The sequence below is a fragment of the Caretta caretta genome, chromosome 3 (assembly GCF_965140235.1).
Source record: "Caretta caretta isolate rCarCar2 chromosome 3, rCarCar1.hap1, whole genome shotgun sequence".
NCBI classification, from domain to species: Eukaryota; Metazoa; Chordata; order Testudines; family Cheloniidae; genus Caretta; species Caretta caretta.
This window is the reverse complement of record NC_134208.1, coordinates 69,886,660-69,907,511: the sequence shown is the minus strand read 5'-3', so window position 1 is coordinate 69,907,511 and position 20,852 is coordinate 69,886,660. Positions and strand designations below refer to the sequence as shown.

The 20,852-nt window shown below is 39.7% G+C and overlaps 1 protein-coding gene across 4 annotated transcripts in view; it reads right to left on the bottom strand.

Moving 5' to 3' along the window:
- ANKRD6 (ankyrin repeat domain 6) overlaps nucleotides 1–20,852 on the bottom strand; it is a 165,567-nt gene that overhangs the window by 91,890 nt on the left and 52,825 nt on the right. Inside the window, exon 1 of one of the 4 annotated variants that reach the window (XM_048845019.2) lies at nucleotides 19,878–19,974. The exons of the other annotated variants lie outside the window; for them this stretch is intronic. The gene's annotated coding sequence lies outside the window, so the exon portion shown is untranslated. Of the gene's footprint in view, nucleotides 1–19,877; nucleotides 19,975–20,852 lie in introns of those variants that run through there. 4 annotated transcript variants of the gene reach the window in all.

Sequence of the window (20,852 nt, the reverse complement as noted above, 5' to 3'; positions counted from 1 at the left end):
TATAGACATAACCGGGATTTGCGGACCTAGAGAGGTCTGAGACAAAGATGATGCCCATATTACAGACTGAGTAACAGGCAGGACGGTGGTTTCATCCACATGACCACAAAAGGGGAAAGCTTACGGCGCAAAGATTAAGACCACTGTTTTAGCTGTGACAAGCATGAGCTTATGACTACACGTAAGTGAGGAGATGCCATAGAGACAGGTTGAAATTTTAGTTTGGACAGGAGGAGACAGGTCTGGAGTACAGAGGTAGAGCTGAGTGTCATCAACATAGAGACGGTTGTTGAATTTGTGTTTGTAGAGGAGATAACCTCAGGTGCAAAAGGAGAAGAGAGGGGACAAAGGACAGAGCCCTGTGGAACCCCCCCACAAAGTTGAAAGGGGAAGATGGGGAGGAAGATTCTCTGAAGGACATGCTAAATGGGTGATCAGAGAGGTAAGAGGAGAACCAGGAGAGGAGAGTCACAGAAGCCAAAGGAAGACATTATTTCAAGAAGATAATTGTGGTCAGTGGCATAGGCACCGACTCCGTGTGTGCTCTGGGGCTGGAGCACCCATGGAAAAAAAAATAGTGGGTGCTCAGCCCACCCACCAGCAGCCTCACGGATCAGCTCCTCCCCTTACCCCCCAGCTCTCCCTCCCACCGGCAGGCCCCACCAATCCGCTCCTACCCCTCCCTCCCAGCGCTCCCGGCTGCCACGATCAGCTGTTCAGTGGTGTGCAGAACGTGTTGGGGGGGGGGGAGGAGCGGAAGCAGAAGAGGTGGGGAAGAGACAGGGCAGGGGCAGGAAGAGGCGGGGCCGAGGCTTGGGGGTGGGGCCTGGGGCGGAGCAGGGGTTGAGCTTTGGCCAGAAAGAGATCATTAGAGACTTTGGCAAGAGCAGTTTCAGTGGCAGAAGCCAGACTGCAGGATCTGCAATGGAACCGGAGGGGAGGCGTTCCAGACAACAATTGTAAACAGCACATTCAATGAGCTTAGAGATGGAAGGGAGATGGTGAAGTAGTTGGAGAGGCAAGAGGGATCCAGGGTTGGGTTTTTTTCAAATGGGAGAGAGCAAAGCATGATTGTATTGTGAGGGGAAAGAGCCAAAAGAGAGTGAGCAGTTAAGGACAAGAGTAAGGGAGGGGATGTGAGTGAGCGCAAGAAAGATCAGGAAATGGGATGGGGTCACTGGGGCAAGTGGCGGAGTTAGAGAAGGGCAGATGAGAAACTTCTGTGTCTGTGCTGGAGGAGAGAGTTGTCAGTGGGAAAGGGAGAAAAGAAGGCAACCGAGGGGAGGAGGAAGGTCACATTGTATTCTGTCCATTTTCTCTTGGAAGAAATCAGGGCAATCCTGTGTGGAGAGAGAAGTAGAGGCAGGAGGTGGGGAGAGTTTGAGGAGTGAGGAGACAAAGGTGGCAAAAAGGCAGCTGGGATTGAGGTCACGTGATACAATTAAGTTGGAGAAGTTGAGTTGTTCAGCTAGGAAGATGGCAGAACTGAAGGAGGAGAGAAATTTGTAATGGAGGAAATCAGGCTGGTCATGGAATTTCTGCCAGAGACACTGCAGAACTAGAGCAGGAGTGGAGGATGCAGATGTTGGGGGTGAGCCAGGGCTGGGGATGGCAGGGCAGACCTCAAGCTGCTCAAACAGTGGGATATCCAATGTATTAAAAACTGACCTGAAATATGAAGCACTCAAAAATGCTAGAATCATATTTGGTATGACGTAAGGAAGCAGACAGAAGAAATGTTTTAATCGCTGTCTTTTTAAAGGCATAAGTGAAACCATTTTGATATGTACATCATGTAGCATTCACTGCTGGCTTGACTTTATGAGTTTTCAGTTGTGAGTCAAACACTGTTTGGTTTCCCAGGGCCTTCTGAGATATCTTAACATTTCATTTCACAAAGATTTATGCCACATAATGTCATCTAAATGATACATGAATTATTTGACACCTCTATGAAATTCACTATTCAGATGCTCCCCATTTCTTTAGGACTTAACATTGGGAGATATTAATAAGGTCTGAAAATAAATGAGCACTGAGACATTTCCAGACATGATTAACATGCACAGAATCAGCTTAGTCCACAAAAAGATGTATTTCAAGTCAAAATCATGTTCTTCCATCATGGAAGAGTGAAGAAAAACAATCCCTCCTGTGCATTGTTACCAAATATCTGTTTTGATTCACTAAGGTATTTGGGGGATTTTTGTTTTTGTTTTTTTAATAAAAGTTATACAAAATAACATTTAGTCAGACAACATGTTGGTATAGTGAAATCATTTCTGAAATATTGGCAAAAATCAGACATTTCGGTCTACTGGTTAAAATATTTGCCAGTCATTACAATCCAGGCCAAGCAATTAAATAATATATTTAGTTTATTGCATGTAACAATAAAAAAAGGTTTTTTTAATGCCTATGCATCAGGAAATGCACACAAAATGTCCCCAAATTTGATAGGTGCAAATGGGCCGAGTTACAGTTAGGTATTTTATATTGGAATGTTGCTTTAATTTTCTCCGGTGGGATAGGGGATTGCACTTTCCTGTGGTTATTCTTAGTCAAGCAGTACATTTTTCGGGCAGTTTGATAAAATTCTGTCAGGCTCTTTGAGATAGAACATGAAAATTCAGTATTCTTCAGAAGTTAAGCAAATTTTCAAGCATTTGGGTTCAAACAACAAAAAAATAGCTGCCAAGTAAAAACTTGCCTTGGATTTAGCACTTAAGGATAAGTGCCCTTGCTGTGCTTTGGAAATATGATTTACCAGACCACAACAGTGATCTAAATGGAGGGCCATATGGTACAGTGGCTACGCATGAGATAATGGTGCTGTGCTGGCTTCAACTTTGATTGCCTCTCTTCTTTCTGCCTCCTTTGATATGTCTGATTTTTAAGAATTTCATTTCAATAAAACTAGAGATACATTTACACAATGCTATGCATGTGAGATGGGATTTATGGACCTCCTAATGACCAACGCACAGGGCTGTTTACTTTTGTTCTGTTCCTTCCACGTTTCCCTAGTTCTCCTTCTCTATGCATGTATCTGAGCTCATTACAGAGATTTCTCCATCTACACAAAATAACCCCTGCTGATTGGCAGTAGCTGGAGCAGGTGCAGGCCACTAGTCCGACATCGGCATTGGGTGCTTGCCAACACTTGCTTCAGACCACTTAGCATGAATGGTGAAAACAGATTTTTTTTCCCAGGGGAAAAAAGGCTACACATGAGTATTAGAAACTTGCCTTTGTCACCCCATGTAAGTTCACATTTCTGCCTTTATTGCAGGGACTGTAATTCATGCCTATGTAAATAAATATGCACATCATTGAGTCAGTGCCCTAGCCTACAGGGCATTTCAAATACAGGAAATATCTGATGTGTACCAAACTCCTAGCTAATGGAACAAGATAGACCTTTCCACTAAAAATAACTTCCCATTAGATATTAAGAGAAAAAATGTGGATACAAATATGCAAAATGATTTCAGAGGAATAAGCACTTTTTGCTGCTATCACACTGAGGTTTGAGTGACTGACTCAATAAATAGCCATATCTGTAGGATGGCTAAACACTATTACTGTTCTGAGTACATTCCACAAAACACATTGCACAGTTCAGTACCTGCTTTCTTTCTGTTCTGTGATTCAGAAAATAAAATAAGGATGTAAGCTGGCAATGAATATAAATATTTTAATGTAAAATCTATCTTCTTGGTGTCCATAAATACTGTTTAATTACTCGAGTTGTAATGCACATACAAATCAATTTAAAAGTGCTTCATCATTTACTAAAATAGGAGTAGGATTTGGCCCAATTAATTTAAATTTAAAGACAGTGTGATCCTAAAAGAGTAATAAAAAGCCTGATCTTCATAGTGCTGAGCACTAGGCAATGGATTTCATTTTACGTTTAATAGATTTATAAAATTATATGCACACTGTAGACACAGAATACATATACAAAATGTTTAAATAATTCATGTTTTAAACATTCAACTCTAGCTAACATCACTCTTTACTGTACATAGAACAAAACATTTATTTTAATAGGATGATTATGCTATGTGGGACGAGAACCATTCATTTGTATTGCAGTGGGTTAGATAATATATTCATGTCATCACTTCCATGTAATTGAATGCAAAATATTTGTGTATTTTATTTGTAATATAAATAAAGCTCTGCCCCTCAATCTCAGAATATAACTGATGGCAATCAATATTATGTGCAAATAAAATAAAAAGACTGATAAGCCTGGAAAATGTTGATATGGTTCTGCAACTCAGGCAGTTTTTATCTCTTAACTCCTTAAGTGCTGGAACTAGGTGTGCTGGAGGTGCTGCAGCAACCCCTGGCTTCAAGTGGTTCCCATCATATACAGGGTTTACAATTTGGTTCAATGGCTCTCAGCACCCCTGCCTAACTCCACAATATTAATGTTTATTGCATCTTTAACATCTGACTTGCCAACATAAACACAGCTTAGAAAACCACCTCCGAGAGGAAAGTTGATCTGTATGCTCCCCAGTAACGAAAAAGCACAATGCAATGTGAAGGCTGCATATTTTCTGAACTTTTCAGAAGAGACAGCATTGTTAGTGAAGCCAATCTAGTCGGAGAGCCACAAAAATCCTCATCTTGGGGTTTTTACTTGGTGGTTTTTAAATGGTCAGAGTTTGTGGTTTGCTATACTGTGAATCACATTATCACTTCTTCTAACAGGGAAAGTGATCATAACACACAAAAAGTCCAAACATTCTTAACAATACGTGTGTTGTAGTCCAAATATCTGCAGTGCAACCTGATTGCTTGCAGGTATTTTGATGCTTTGCTATCTGTTCCCATCCCATTGCACCAAAAAAAAAAAAAAAAAAAGTGCACCCCCTGTACTGGTTGTGGGTATCCGAAACTGAAGCAGTGACATGCAATATGGGGAGACAGCATAGCTGCTTTCCCTCAAGTGGATTGGGCAGGTCTTACCAGTTACTAATGTTTTGTTTATACATTTCTGACGTGAAAGTCTAGCTCCATTCATGAGCACGACTAATTACAATGAAAAGTAAAGTGAACTCCTCCACGATGGATTGATTTAAATCAAAGCTGTTTAAATCACAATTTAAATCAGCAAGCTTTTGATTTAAATCTAATTTGTGTTTTTAGTGGTTTTCCTAAGGAGAAGTTGATTTCTTGGTAACAATTAAAACGTTGATTTGCAATAAACATATGCTTTACACTAAATTTGGTGCTTCTTTTTGCTAATCAGGACAATACTCTGTATCTGTACACATTTATCTAAGCAATTATGTAGCTTAATATTTTACTGAATGATGATTAATTTTTGCTTGACTTGTATGAAGCTATATTTGGATGGAAATTCAAATTCAATAAAATGTATAAATACAGCATTATATTTATTGTTAAAAAACTACCTTAAATGTGCTGGATCCATGACAAAAACGTTAATTAAAACATGCTTTGCATTTATTAAACAAAGGAAATGTTATCTGTAGTTAGTCAGTTGAACTGATTGTTTCTCATCTCCATATCCTTGAAGATTTTAAAACTAGTAGATCTCATCCTCTAACACCTAGTTTTTATTAATAAATTGGAAAAGGAAAAAAGCTTTCCTGCTTTTACGAATTCCAACTGGTTTCTTAATTTTGAATGAACTAGTAATTGAACTCATCTAGTTCAGTGGTTCTCAAACTGTGGGTCAGGACACCAAAGTGGGTCGCAACTCTGTTTTAATGGGGTCACCAAGGCTGCCATTAGATTTCTTGGGGCCCGGACCTGAAGCCAAAGGCCTAGCTCCACCACCAGTGGTCAAAACCCAAGCCCACTGCCCGGGGCCAAAGCCAAAGCCTGAGGGCTTCAGGCCTGGGTGGTGGGGCTCAAGTTACAGGGCCCCACACCTGGGGCTGAAGCCCTTGGGCTTTGGGACCCCTGGGGCAGTGGGACTCAGGATTTGGCCCCCAGCCCGGGGTAGCGGGGCTTGGGTGGGCTCAGGCTTCGGTCTTGCCTACTGGGGTCGTGTAGTAATTTTTGTTATCAGAAGGGGGTCATGATGCAATGAAGTTTGAGAACCCCTGATCTAGTTGAAGAAGCTGTAACAAAGAAAATATTCTCTGCACCTGCAGAAGACTACTGCTGTCAAACACTGGTTTAGCTCTTCAAGAAACTCAGATTTCAGGAGCTTAGCCAGTGACTTCAAGCAGTTCAATGGTTTGACTGTTTTTAAAACCTGGCAGCAGACATATACTGTTTAATATTTTTTGTATTAAATTAAATTTTAATAGATTATAAGAAGTTTAGGTCTCAAAGGTTGTCAATTTCAAATTAATTTTAAATAGGTGTATTTTAAAAAATAAACCTGTAATTTAAATAAAAATCCAGTTTTAATTTAAAAAAAAATCAGCAATTTTTATGTACCTGAGATCCTCCATCTAGCCACAGAATATTCTACACACTACCCAGCTGATGTGCCTAAACCTTGCTCTTCTGAGGGAACATATAGTGAAGCAAGATGGTAGTTTAGGCATGGTCTACACTTGAAAGATATATTAGCGTAGCTACATCAAGGCCATGGGCGTGAAAAAAAACACACCTCTGACTAACACAGCTGTGTCGACATAACTGACAGTGTAGACACAGCTATGCTGATGAAAGAGTGCTTCCGCTGACATAGCTACATTGTTTGGGGAGGTGGTGTTCCTATACTAATGGAAAAAACCCTTATGTCATCGTACGCTTAGTCTACATTAGGGGGGCTATGCCAACATAGCTATCCAGTACAGTCTCCAAAGGGGGACATAACCTTAATGTATGTCTACATTGCATGCTTTTTTGGCAGTGTGCAGTGTACATAGCCATATAGCCCTCCCCAGCACAGGTACCAGTGTAGACCAGGGATTCTCAACCTTTTTCTTTCTGAGGTCCTCCCGAAACATGCTATAAAAACTCCATGGCCCACTTGTGCCACAATAACTGGTTTTCTGCATATAAACGCCAGGACCGGCATTAAGGGGCAATTATCCAGGGCCGCATGCCACAGGAGGCACCGTGAAGCTAAGCTGCTCAGGCTTCTGCTTCAGTCCCAGGTGGTGGGGCTCAGAGCCCTGGGCTTCAGCCCCATGCAGTGGGACTCCGGCTTTCTGCCCTGGGCCCCAGCAAGTCTAACATTGGACCTGCTTGGCAGACCCCCTGAAACCTGTTCGCATCCCCCCAGGGGGCCCTGAACCCCTGGTTAAGAACCACTGGTGTAGACCATGAGGCATGGCTTATGGGAATGAAGACATATCTGATGGGTGTGGGCGTGTATGGGAGTACAGTATCTGCAAAGTTATTAATCCCTAGGACCCTGCTTGGATCTCCTCAGTACAATTCTTCAGGAACCTCCCCCATTTATAATGTGGCATCTGGAGGAGCCCAGATAAACCTGTGTCCTTTTCTGCTGGATCCAAAAGGCCTCAAAAAAATGTGTATGTGCTCTTTAGGATGTAAGGGTTCTCTTGCCTTGGGTATAACTCTTGAATGCACAAACTTTAAAAAAAGAGCGACTGTTCTCTTGATTCCTGTGTTTATATGAGATCTAGCAAGCCTCCTTATCTTCATTTCCTTAACTTCTTTAATCCTTTAAAAAAAAATAAAAACCCACAAAACACACCTATGTGAGAAGTTTTAAACACATAAAAGTTAGAGTTTCCAAAAGAACATCCACACGGCACATATACTAAAAAGCATAGGAGTTAAACCCATATATGACACTAGAAAAGAAGTACATACACAATAGGGTTCCAAGTTATGGTTATTGTAGAAAACTTGGATTTATTTGGGTTTCCCCCCCCCCCCTACTTGTGTACTTAAAATCTTAGTGATAACAGTGTTGACACAGCTGGCTACCTTTACCTTTTAGCTAGAGGTTTCAGAGAGACATATGTACCTCCACCATAAAAAGACCCCAAAAAGAGGGCAGGGGAGATAAAGGTTATATGTTAGTATGATGAGGGTAGTGAGGTGCTCTCTACATCAGTTAAAATGGAAAAACCTCTTTCGATAACAAAATTGATAGCCTTTGAAATTCACTTCCTTATGTCTCTCTCAAAATTATGGGGAGTTTTGTGGACAAGAGGTTCAGAAAGTCATTCAAACAACACAGCAACAAGTAGCCAAGTATCTTCCTGACCTGACCCCACAAGATTATGGGGTATTAACAATTTGGTGACTCAGTTTGACTGCTCTTTCTCTTCCCAGCACACTGGAATCAAACGGAATTGAGGGGAAATGTTTCTTTGGTTATCATGCCAGCCCACACGTTTTCAAACATGACTTGCTCTGTCTACACCAGGTGCAAAGTCCTATTTAAAATCATGTTAGTTAAATGTGTTAGCTAACACATTTTATAACATAACTTATTTTCCTAGTCTAGACATGGCTTAAAACAATAAGGTTAATGCAGTCAAATGTCCCTTTCTAATATCAGGTTCAAACATTGACTTTAGGTGCCTTGTGAAAATGAGTTTGTTGGTTTCCTCCTAATCACAATTGGTTCACATCTCAAAACCATCACTGACATAATTTGCAGCCTCTATTTGAGACACGCAAGCCTGCAATGGACGCATGTGTTTTTCTCTCTGCAGATCAGTATGAATGTGCATTGGTAGAGCCTGTGCATGGAAACTTGCACAGTACACTGCCAGCCTTAGACCAGTAGTTCTAGAGAATAGAAGGGAAGAAAGGCTCACAACTGCCACTTGACCCCCCTTTTTTTTTTTTTAATTGCCACTTTCTTGGGAAGATTCACAAAATAAGGATATTTTCTGTTCCTGTCCCTCTCTTCTAGCAATAACCAGCAGGTACTATTCCCAGACTCTGCTGTCATTATCAGTGATGGTTAAGAAATCAGACTAATTTGGTATATAGACGGCTACATATATTGAAATTATTGTGAAATGAAAAAAAGGAATATTAGCATTGGCTCCAGGAGAAATACTGGCAGGAGGAAAGGTAAAATTGTCAAAAGTTAAAGGCAAAATTCAGTAGCTAAAACAAATCTTCAAGCCTCTCTGTGGGCTTTCAGAAAAAAATGGAACAAAATTAAAGCAAATCGAAAACATTTGACAATGTCCTTTTAAATTACCCATGTTCTGAATATATATTTCCATGATACACAATAATGGATGTTAATTTTTAAAAAATGCGTATGTGTGACAGAAAAATTGAGGCTCTTATACAACCCATGCAGTTTTTTGGTTTGGGGGTCTTCAGCTACAGAAATCTTCAAAAGAGATTTATTTCTAAAGAATGTTTAAGCAAGCTTAAGTAGTTCAAAGAAAGTGAGATATTGACTGGTTCCTGAACTCTATCTGAAAGACAGGGGTTTCCCTTTTGCATGCAAATGAGGGATCAGGTCTCTATTGATTTAGCTTTCCAGTTGGATGTGTATGTTTTCATAGAGTAGGAGGGGAAAAAATGTGGCCATTTAGAAGACTTCAGTCTATTGTTTGATAACAATCAGAACAAATCTTCTGCTTGTTTTAAAAATATACACTGTTATACAGTACACAGAATAAAACTATACTGATTAAATGTGCCATTCTCCACTAAGCACTCTAGTACACCGTAGCCAGTCAGTGTTTTGCTGATTCATGGCTGTATAGATAGGTAGTGCTCAGTTAAGAAACCAGGTCCTTTATTCAGAACTAGAATGTACAACAAAATGTAGGTTTCCAATCATAACTAACCTTACTCTTAACAAAAAAATGTTAGAGGTTTTCTTAAAGTGATTCTGTCAAAAAAATTGTTTAATAATGCATAATATATGCACCATGAATAATTTAATGGGCTTTTTTACACCATTAAGGACAAAACAGAGCTATTAGCCTTGTTTGTACTTGGAACTGAATTAAAGAAATTAATTTAGCCCTACAACTTGGTAGGTTAATTTTCATTTTAAAGATAGTATGAGGTTCTACCATATCTACCCTATCATCTCAATAAAAGGAACATGACTCAGTACTCATGGGACCTACACTGGGTTTAGCCCTTCAAACAAGATACAGAAGATGAACATGCACGTGGCAAAGAAGCATGTTCTCAGAGAACCCAACTAAAGATCAAGTAACTTTAAGCTGAGTCTGTCCATAGCCAATTGACATTCATTGACCACTGTGCCCAGTGACAAATGTGATAAGTCCATTTTCAAAAATACAATTAAGAAATACAGTATTTAACTAGATCAGGAAAGGTCCCTGAATGAGAATAAGTCTTTGTATGCTGAAGATTATTATAAGGCAGTAAGGAAGCCCAAAAACAATCAAAGTCTGTAGCATAGTCTTAGGAATGCTAACAGGTTTTTCCAACTTGGATGAGCAGTGAAGTAACCCAATGTCAACTCAGGGGAAGGTATTTTTACTTCAATAATATTGAACTTCAATAACATGTTTTGCCATCAAAAAGGATATATGAATAAATTTACACTTGAGACAATCTTTTAGTATACCAGAGATATTTTGGAGCAAGCATATTTTAGGGGAGGGGAAATTTGTCATGTTAGGGACTGCTGAAATTCCATTCCATAGCTAGATAACCCTGAACAAAGAGCTCAGACATGTTGTTGCCTCTCAGAAAGGATGCCCTTTCACAACCGCTAAGTCTCCAGACCTGGAACAATATAACTGTTCATAAAAGTCACCAAATCTGGCCTTAATTTTTAATGGGTCAGTCACAATCATTCCACCACTACATTCTGTGTGGGAGCTATTACAGAAAGCTTCATCATTACAAAAAGAGCTAAGCCAAAAGTGTCAGTCTTCTGTCACAATGTCAATACCCTGGAATTCTAGCCTGGAGAATAAAGTAATTGCAATATCAAGAGCTTCTAAATTCCATTCAGCTTTAGATTTCCTGAGCGGGGCCCTGACATATATACTGAACCTTCAAGTCTAAAAACGGTATCTGTTAATTCTTTAATAGTAGATTCACTGTCCTCCTTTAAATGCATACAGAATAATTAAACTACCAATGGTGACTTCACAGCCTGCAAAGGCTGAAGCATCAAACTCCTATGGAGTATTTTCAGATGAGGTTTAAAACCACTGTGTGCTAAAAGTGAGGGATACAGCCCTCTTTTAATACTTCTTCTACTACTACTACGTATATTATAGTAGAGCCCAGGGATCCAGTCAAGATCAGGGCCCAATTGTCCTGGACACTGTATAAACATAGGCACCTTGGAAGTGGTTGCAAGCACTTTGGAGGACAGGATTAAAATTCAAAATGATCTTGATAAATTGGAGACTTGGTCTGAAATCAACAAGATGAAACTCAATAAAGACAATATCATTCCGGGGTGTATTAACAAGAGCATCATGTGCCAGATATGGGAGATAATTGTTCTTCTCAATTCAACACTGGTGACACCTAAGCTGGAGTTCTGTATCTAGTTGTGCGCACCACTCTAAGAAAGATGTGGAGAAATCAGTGAGCCTACAAGAGAGCCACAAAAACGATAAAGGGTTAGAAAACATAGCCTATGAGGAAAAGTTAAAAAACTGGGCATGTTTAGTGTTGAGAAAAGAAGACCGAGCGGGAATCTGGTAACAGTCTTCAATTATATTAAAGGCTGCTATAAAAAGGATGGTGATCAATTGTTCTCCGTGTTCACTGAAGGCAGGACAAGAAGTAATGGGCTTAATGTACAGCAAGGGAGATTTAGGTTACATATTAGGAAAAACTTTCTAGCAATAAGGATAGTTAAGCGCTGGAATTGGCTACTGAAGAAAGTTCTGGAATCCAAATCACTAGAATTTTTTAAGAAGAGATTAGACAAACCCCTGTCAGTGATGGTCTAAGTATACCATGTGGCTACATGTGCCAGCTAATACATCTGTGTAAGTGCATATAATCTGTTGGTCATATCAGTACACCTACCCTGCCCCTCTCCAAAATCCCTCCCTGCACTCATGTGGATGGATTTCCTGTGGAGCACAGTTGTGAGGCATAGTGGGGCTTCAGATCCTGCTGTGTAGTATCCTGGCATCCTGCACACCCTTTCCACTGCCTTTTGGGCAGTACATGCCTGCGGAAGGGAGCAGGATTTGGGCCATAGACTGTCACAAAGTAAAGGAAGACATTTCGATCAACTGATTAAATCAATCCCTCCTTGGGGTTCTGCTGGTGATAAGGAGACTTGTACTTGACACCTGAAAAGAATTTTAAAATGGACAAGAACTCCTAAAATTTCAGAATCTTAGCATGGGACATAATGTTTACTGACAATCACAGAGTGCATGCAGTTAAGAGAATTATATTAAAATATTGGACAAATTATAAAGATATAGAAAACACTCCCCTGAGAAAAGTCACTCTTCAAATTTATGGCCAACTAAGCCTCTAGAAATGATAAGACATATGCTGTTAAATCTGTAAGACACTCAACATGCCACTTTACTACTAGACTTCTAAAAGATAGAGACAAGAAATTCAGTTAAGTGTGAAATTCCACCCACAATGCATGCTTATAGTAGCATGCATTTTAAAGGAATCAAAGAAACAGGAGATGGAAGAGAGCTATTCGATCAGAATTGTTCCCTACAATATTTCCTAGTACTTTCTTTAGTCTAGTTTCTCAATGATCCAGGTGATGGGCTGTTACTCTGAGATCTCCTGCATAATCAAGGTACAATGGAGTAGCTCAAAGACAAACTTCAAACCTCAACTTCTGTCATTTTAACTCCAATCCTTTCATGTTATACAATGTTCTCAAAAAGAAAAAATCTACTTGTCTAAAACCCACCTAATGAGCTGGAATATGTTTGCTTTATATATTTTTGACTCTCTTCTTTTTGCAAGATAAGTGATTAAGGGCTTTGAACTAGCACTCAAGCAGAATAAACAGAACTAATATAAACTGAAAGCTATCAATTAATCTACATAACAGGCAGTCTAGAGGGCTTTGTTCATCCAGAAGACTTTGTTGGCTACAAACCAGGAGAAACAAAAACAACTTGAAATATTCGTTCACATCCTCAAGCATTTAATTAAACAATAGCAGCAAATTCTTTATCTCATCAGATGCTGTGATAAAGTACGACAGTCTCAATGAGATAAGGAATTAAACCTATTTTTTATTGTTCAGGTGACATAATAATAGGTTCCTTATCTCATTGAGACTGTTGTAGTTTATCACAGCATCTGATATATATATAAAATTTGCAACATACATACACACACACACACCAGGGACAAAGTAGAATCAAATTCTTGTATAGCTACTAATATATGAGAGCTAGAAATGGAAGGAAATTTGTTTTAATTTGTGATTTCATCTGAGTCTCAGAGTAACAGCCGTGTTAATCTGTATTCGCAAAAAGAAAAGGAGTACTTGTGGCACCTTAGAGACTAACCAATTTGAGCATAAGCTTTCATGAGCTACAGCTCACTTCATCGGATGCATCTGAGTCTGTTATACGTACGTTAAAATCTAATATTATATTCCAAATTCCTCATGTACCTATGTTCCAAATGTGCTTGAATGGGAGATATGGCTGTAACAAAAACAGAATGTGCTTTTTGGTATTAGCTCAACTATTTCAAGATAGAGTACTATGAAAGAGCTAAAACAGAGCTCAGTTGCAGGTTCATATGATTGTAAGTATATTGGTAGTATGGTGCAATGTTTAGTGATTGTAGCTGTTTTGTCAACTTTCTTTTTATATAATTGCCAGTAAAAATAAAGCAGAACACTAGGAGAGCACCTCTTGTTTTTATAGTAAAACATCATAATTTATGTCCTTTTTATGTAAGCAGAACAAAAATATAGTTGTTCTATAACAAAAGATATAGTGCTCCACTTTTAACGATTTTTGTTGTCAAAACCATCACTGATATAAAGTTATTTAGTCTTGTCTTTTAATCACTGTGAAACAAATGACCAAAACAAAACTGTTTATCAAAAACCATGGCAAATAAATTAATCTTTGTCCATCTGGCCTTTCTTAAGTAATGAGGTGGAAAGCAGGACAAAAAAATAGACATGACTGTTTAAAAATGTTTCCTGTATTCAGATGATGACAACTCTGGAGCAGACACGTTACCCTTTCATTCTACCATGGAAGTTAAATGGAGTTAAATCTAAACTCCACCGAGACAATTCTAAGTAGCAGGTCATGTAATTGGGAAGGTAGTTTTCCCTAGATCTAATTTTAGAGCTCAGATTGGGTTTCACTTTTAATTTATGATGCTGAAGACACAGTACTCATTAATTATTATTAATAAGCATTTATAGGGTGCTCATCACCATAAGGCCTCCATGTCACTGACCAAATTTAGAAGAATGTAAAATCCTTTTTGAAAAGAACCAAACTTTCTTCTCTTCCTCTTTGGATTAAAGATAGTTTAAAAAGTTACATCTAAATGGTCACTAACATGGCCATGGGCATTTTAGAGCTCATTTGCCAAGGCTGCAAGAATCAAGGCTCAGCATGGTCTGTGATGGCAGTGAATTTCTTGGCAGAGGAATATCAGGCAAACCCAGGCCCCAATACCCATGAGTTCAGATTTGGGCTCCTTTATCTATAGTAGTGGTTCTCAGCCAGGGGTACACATATCCCTGGGGAGTACTTATGGCACCTTAAGACACTAACCAATTTATTTGAGCATAAGCTTTCGTGAGCTACAGCTCACTTCATCGGATGCATCGGATCCCATTGGTCAGGAACAGGTTACCGCGGCCAATGGGAGCTTTGGGGGAGGTACCCACAGGTGAGGGAAACACGCAGAGCCCTGTGCCCCTCCTCCCCCAGAGGCTGTGCAGGGACGTAGTTCCGGCCGCTTCCCGGAGTGGCGGGGCGTGGGGCCAGGGCAGACATGTAGGGAGCCTGCCCTGGCCCCAGTGTGCGCTGCTGCCACCCCAGAGCTGCCCTAGGTAAGTGGCGCCGGGCTGGAGTCTGAACCCCTCCTGTACCCTGCCCCCCAACACCCTGCCTTAAGCCCCCTGCCTGCACCTTGCACCTCTGCTGCACTCCAACTCCCTGCCCTGAACCCTCTCCTGCACCCCACACCCCTCCTGAACCCCAATCACTTGCCCAAGCCCCCTCCTGCACCCCACACCCCTCCTGCACCCCAACCCCGACCTGAGCCCCCTCCTGCACTCCACACCCCTCCTGCACCCTAACCCCCTTCCGTGAGTCCCCTCATGCACCCCGCACCCCTCCTCTGCCCCAACCCCTTGCCCTGAAGCCCCCCCCCCCCCCACACACACACACTCCGCCTCCACACCCCAACCCCCTGCCCTGCAAGCAATTTCCCCACCTGGATGTGGCCCTCGGGCCAAAAAGTTTGCGCACCCTTGCACTAAAATGTAAGTACAATATTTATATTCCAATTGATTTATAATTATATGGTAAAAATGAGAAAGTTAGAAATTTTTCAGTAATAATGTGCTGTGACACTTTTGTATTTTTATGTCTGATTTTGTAAGCAAGTAGTTTTTAAGTGAGGTGAAACTTTGGGGTATGCAAGACAAATCAGACTCCTGAAAGGGGTACAGTAGTCCGGAAAGGTTGGGAGTCACTGATGTATAGCACCACCACTGACTGAAGCTTTCAGAGAGGGGTGGAGAAAGTGATTGTAGCCATTTATGGGCTTTTAGATAAAAAACACATTTTGAATTGGACATGGAATTGGATTGTTAACCAAAATAGCATGTGGAGGAATAGTGTAACACGCTCTCATCTGTCCATTCTAAAAAGCTAGATGTTGGATCACATGTAGTTCCTAAGTAGCTTTCTGTGTTCATTTTAAAAGCTAAATATGCTTTACAATGGACAGAATAGCTCTTCATCTTAGGATAATAGTAAAAGGTGATGAAATATTTATTTATTTGAGTTTTGTTAGACTGGCACAATTCCCTTGAATACTCCCTCCAGGGCAGTTCATGAGAGAGGGGGCTGGTGTGGGTGCTACTACTTCTGTTTTTTTAAAAAACTTTTCTTTTCACTTTTAGAGAGACAGACTCTTGCTGATATGTAGAAATGGGGCCCAGAATGCTGTGCCATGAGTTGTTACACGTGCAGTGATGCCATTTTAAAAACATGCAGTGCTTTTTTAAAAGCATACACCATGAATATTAAACACGCACTTGAGGTTCCTGGCTTCACTTCCTATGAAGCTGCACCACATTCATAGGCAGTGACTTTTAAAAACAGAGACTTTGAAACTTGACAGAAAACAAGACTCCATGCAAGTAAAATGAGTGAGAGCCCATCAATGAGGGCAGGTCACCTTAATCTAAACAGAGCACTGGTTGCATTAGTCTGGGTGTGTGTCCTAAAATGAAATTATACATGGTCTGATTACCGTAGAAGATTCTTGTGGCTGTATTAGTAAGGATGCTTTACATTTATATAACATTTTTCACCTGACGTTTTCAAAGCACTTATAAAGATAAGTATTATCCAATCTGTAAAATGGAATAATAAAGATAAGAGTGTCAAAAGAGTTTAATTAACTTGTCCAAGGTTACACTGAAAGACAATGGTAGTTATGAATAGAATTTGAGTTGCCTGCCTCCAAGTACTGTTCTCTAATCTCTAGGTAATGATGCCTCCCATCAATTGATATTTTTGGCTAAATTCACTACTGCGACACAGAGGCCCATTTGTGGCTCATCTCAGCAGGCCTGACATACTCACTACACCTCACACACACGATATTTATTGAAAAGGGGGAAGACAGAAAATAAGCCTGTAATCATCATTAAGTAGTTCAACCAGTGCATCTTGCCTTATCTGTATCTGTTACTTAACTTAGTTTGTAAACTCCCAGGAGCAGGATCTATATTAGTGTCTTTTACAGTGGGAAGCACATCAGTACTTGACAAAATTAACAGTATTAACAGTAGCATAAATTGTTTCTGTTGGGCTAGTTTCTACTGATGTCACATTGATGTGAGAACCATCACAACACACTTCAGGTTATTATTGTAACTGACCTCACTGCAATGTGTCGCTGTGGTACAACACCAGATTCTTCTAGATGCTTGGTAGCGTGTTCTGTGTACCAGAAACTTGGAAGCAAGCACTGAAAGCATCCCACACGCTACGCTCTTTAGGCTCTAGCCCTTGGAGAGTTCCCATAAACGCTCACATGCTCTGAGTAGGAGAGGACTGTTTTACTGGGGCTGCCAGAAACCAAAAGGTGCTCTAAGATATACAATGGAAGATTAAAACTGTAGTTCCTAATTCAATAAATTACATGGCTCATTTAAGAGATTAAGTAACATGGCAGGGATTAAGAGCTTTAATTAAAATGGCTATTTTAAAGACATAGCCCCATTGCCAAAACACACACACCCACACACACCTCTGCCTCTTTAATTCATAACTGTACAAACCACAGCACACAAAAATAATAATCTCCCTGCAAAAGTACTGCCAACCAACTACAGAAAACCTTTGGGAGGTCGGAAAAGGAAAACCACTACAATTAAATCTGCTGAGATAAAATATTCCAAACACCCAAGACACTTTCAAAAAAAAATGTGAAAGCAAAACAAAAACTATAAATTAAAAATAATGTTCACTTGTCAAAAAAAATCAATGAGGTGCATCAGAGGCTTCCCTTAGCAATGTCAGAAAGTGAATGTGCAGCTCACTTAATCTCCTTCCCACCTACTGGGAAAATAGCTTGCTTTTTCTAGCTGTGTGCATTTGTCATTTCTAGCATGTTCAACTTTACTATTAAGCATTCTTTTCTCAGTATTGTGAATTAATCCTCCCAATAGCTGACGAAAATTCTGATTTCTAAAAAGAAGAGGGTGGAAAAAGTTGCAGGAAAGGAGACTGTAACAATTAAACATCCACCAATGTCTATTTTACCAAGGACTTAACCTGAGACTGGAAGAAGCGTACGTTAAAGCTTTCCACTCAAAAGAAAAACAGATCACCATTTTACATGGCAGATGTTCCATTTGTTGTCAAAGTGGAAAAACTCCTCATTATGCCAGACATTTGAGGATTATAAAAAATAGGAAACAATACAGACAGCATTCTGCAGAATAGAAAGGGCAGATGGAGGCAATATGTTTTTGCTAAACTCTCTTATTATGAATAAACAAAACTAATAGGGCTAGGTAGTTTGATGGGATAATGCACTTGCTCTTCTACTTGGAATAACTGGGTTGAAATCAGATTAGGTTAAATATTAGTCTCATCCTAATCCTCACAGAACATTTGCCCCAAATTATATATGTTGGCACAATTCTGTATGACTGGCAGTTTCTCAAGAGACACTCAGTGCTGAGATAACATTAATATATTGGGTTAGAAAAGAGGTGCATTGGCAGAGTTCTGTGATGAAGCTTTCACGGTGCTTGCCCAACTATTACTAGCTCTAACTAAAGCTATGAGCACATCAGCCCATCAACCACATCCTTAAACAACTCAATTGGATCCTTATATTTCAGGACCTAGTTCAATATTTGCTTTCTCTGTGCCTAATATCCACAATGGATTTGCTCCAGCCTGCTTCACAGACCATGTCATCTAGTGCTGGCCTCTTCTCTATCCTTCGACATAATCTCATCACTGTTAACGTGAAAGCCTTCTCATTTGCTGCTCCTGTCATCTAGGACAGTCTTGTATCATTTCTCTGCCTCATCAACTTTCCAACTCATTTCAAATCCTAGATAAAAATGTATCTTTCCCCCCTTTCTTATACTACTTAATTTCTCTGTTATTATTTCTGTAATAGTATTATTTAAATCAGTGAGATATTCTGGATTAAAGTTTGTGTTAACGACTGTTAAAGTGACCTGCAGAAGAAAAACAACTGTTCTGTACCTTTTTCTCCTTTTTTTTTTTTAATATAGCATATACAAAAAGCCTAAGAAGTTTTCTGTTTATTTGTTTTGTTTTGTATGAGGTTCTGCCTTTTTTTTTTTTTAAATTAGAAACTTGGATCAGGTTTTGTCTTTCCTTCTTTTCCTGGAAGACTAAATGACTGACTAAAGAACTGGAAAGATTATGCCATCACAAAAGTACAAAGGTAGAGAAACTTGAGCAGTTGAGGAGAAGGAACATTTAGTCAGACATATCCTGTTTGTTTTGTTGGTGAAATACCTAATTGCTGTGGAGAAGGATCAGTTTGCTAAAGGTTCCAAATCCCTCCTTTCACCCTGCAAACCCTCAGTTTAGAACTGAATAAGGCCAGGCCTACACTACAGACCTATATCTGCATAACTACATCACTCAGGAGTGTGGAAAAAAATCCACACCACTGAGCAAAGTAATTAGAACGACCTAAACCCCACACATAGACAGCTCTGTGTCGATGGAAGAGCTTCTCCCATCGACACAGTTATCACCTCTTAGGGAGGTGGATTATCTATGCTGATGGGAGGAGGTCAACGTAGTATAGGGTGGCCAGATGTCCTGATTTTATAGGGACAGTCCCGATTTTTGGGTCTCTCTTATATAGGCTCCTATTACCCCTTACCCTATGTCCCGATTTTTCACACTTGCTATCTGGTCACCCTAGCATAGTAACAGGTTTCAGAGTAGCAGCCGTGTTAGTCTGTATCCACAAAAAGAAAAGGAGGACTTGTTAGTCTCTAAGGTGCCACAAGTCCTCCTTTTCTCCTAGCATAGTAGCATCTTCACTAAAGCATGACAGCAGTGCAGCTGCGCCGCTATATGTGAAGACAAACCCTAAATTTCCATTCCAGTCATGCTGGTTCCTCCCAGGGGATCTCCAGCAAAATCAGGAAACACAAGCTCTGATACTTCAGCCATTTCTAAAGTGAAAATCAAGCAGAAATTAACACTCTTTCAGGATTACTTCCTGCATCATAAAGAAATACAAAAAATACTCACCTCCCTTTTATTCCTCCTTTTCAGGTAAACTTTAACCAAATAAAGTTGTACACTATATTATGTTGTATCCGTTCCTAACCTTCATGAGCACCATTATATACAGCGTGTACTAAAAAAAACAGATAAAACATTTATATTTAACTTTCACAGACAACAGCTGAGACATGCACACGTTTAGGGCTATGATTCTAGGACAGCAATAAATCAGTATATGCACGGAAACGGCTTGTTTATTCACTGTATATATATTGCCTTTCTTTCTCTTCTTTTCCTTCCCCTCAAACCACAATATTTTATCCTTTTTTATACTCCTCCTCCTCCTCAAAAATAAGATTTTTTTAACTACTGATTATTTAAAATACCAGCACTGGTTCTGAATCTCTTTATCAAAAGGGTTTTGAAATAATCTTTGTTTTACAGAAATAATTTTGCATTTGTTTGGTTCATGTAAGAATACATACTCCTGCCTCAATTCTCTGTCTGATGGCCCTCAGCAACTAATGCCAAGTTTAGCTATAACAGAGACAAGGTGAGGTAATATCTTTTATTGAACCAACAAGCTTTTGAGCTTCACAGAGCTCTTTCTCAAGTCTGTGAAGCTCAGAAGCTTGTTGGACCAGCTTCTGTTGGTGCAGGGGACAATAAAAGATATTAACTCACCCACCGTGTCTCTCTCATATTCTGAGACGAATACAGCTACAACAACATTGCAAACAAACTTATCTCCTTCTATAGCAGTGATAGTATAACAGACAAAGGACACGTTCTGATAAAAATGTATAAAATTATAATACAAATTATTTTCTGTCAGAACATTTGCAGCAACAACAACATTGTGGTGAAAGAACAATTTCACCTTAATTGCATATATAGTCGAAACCTTTTTTTTTTTAAATGAAAAAATATATGTTTACAAAATACTGCAAATAAATACTGGGCCATACTCAGCTGTCAATTATCCTAATTTAAATCCAG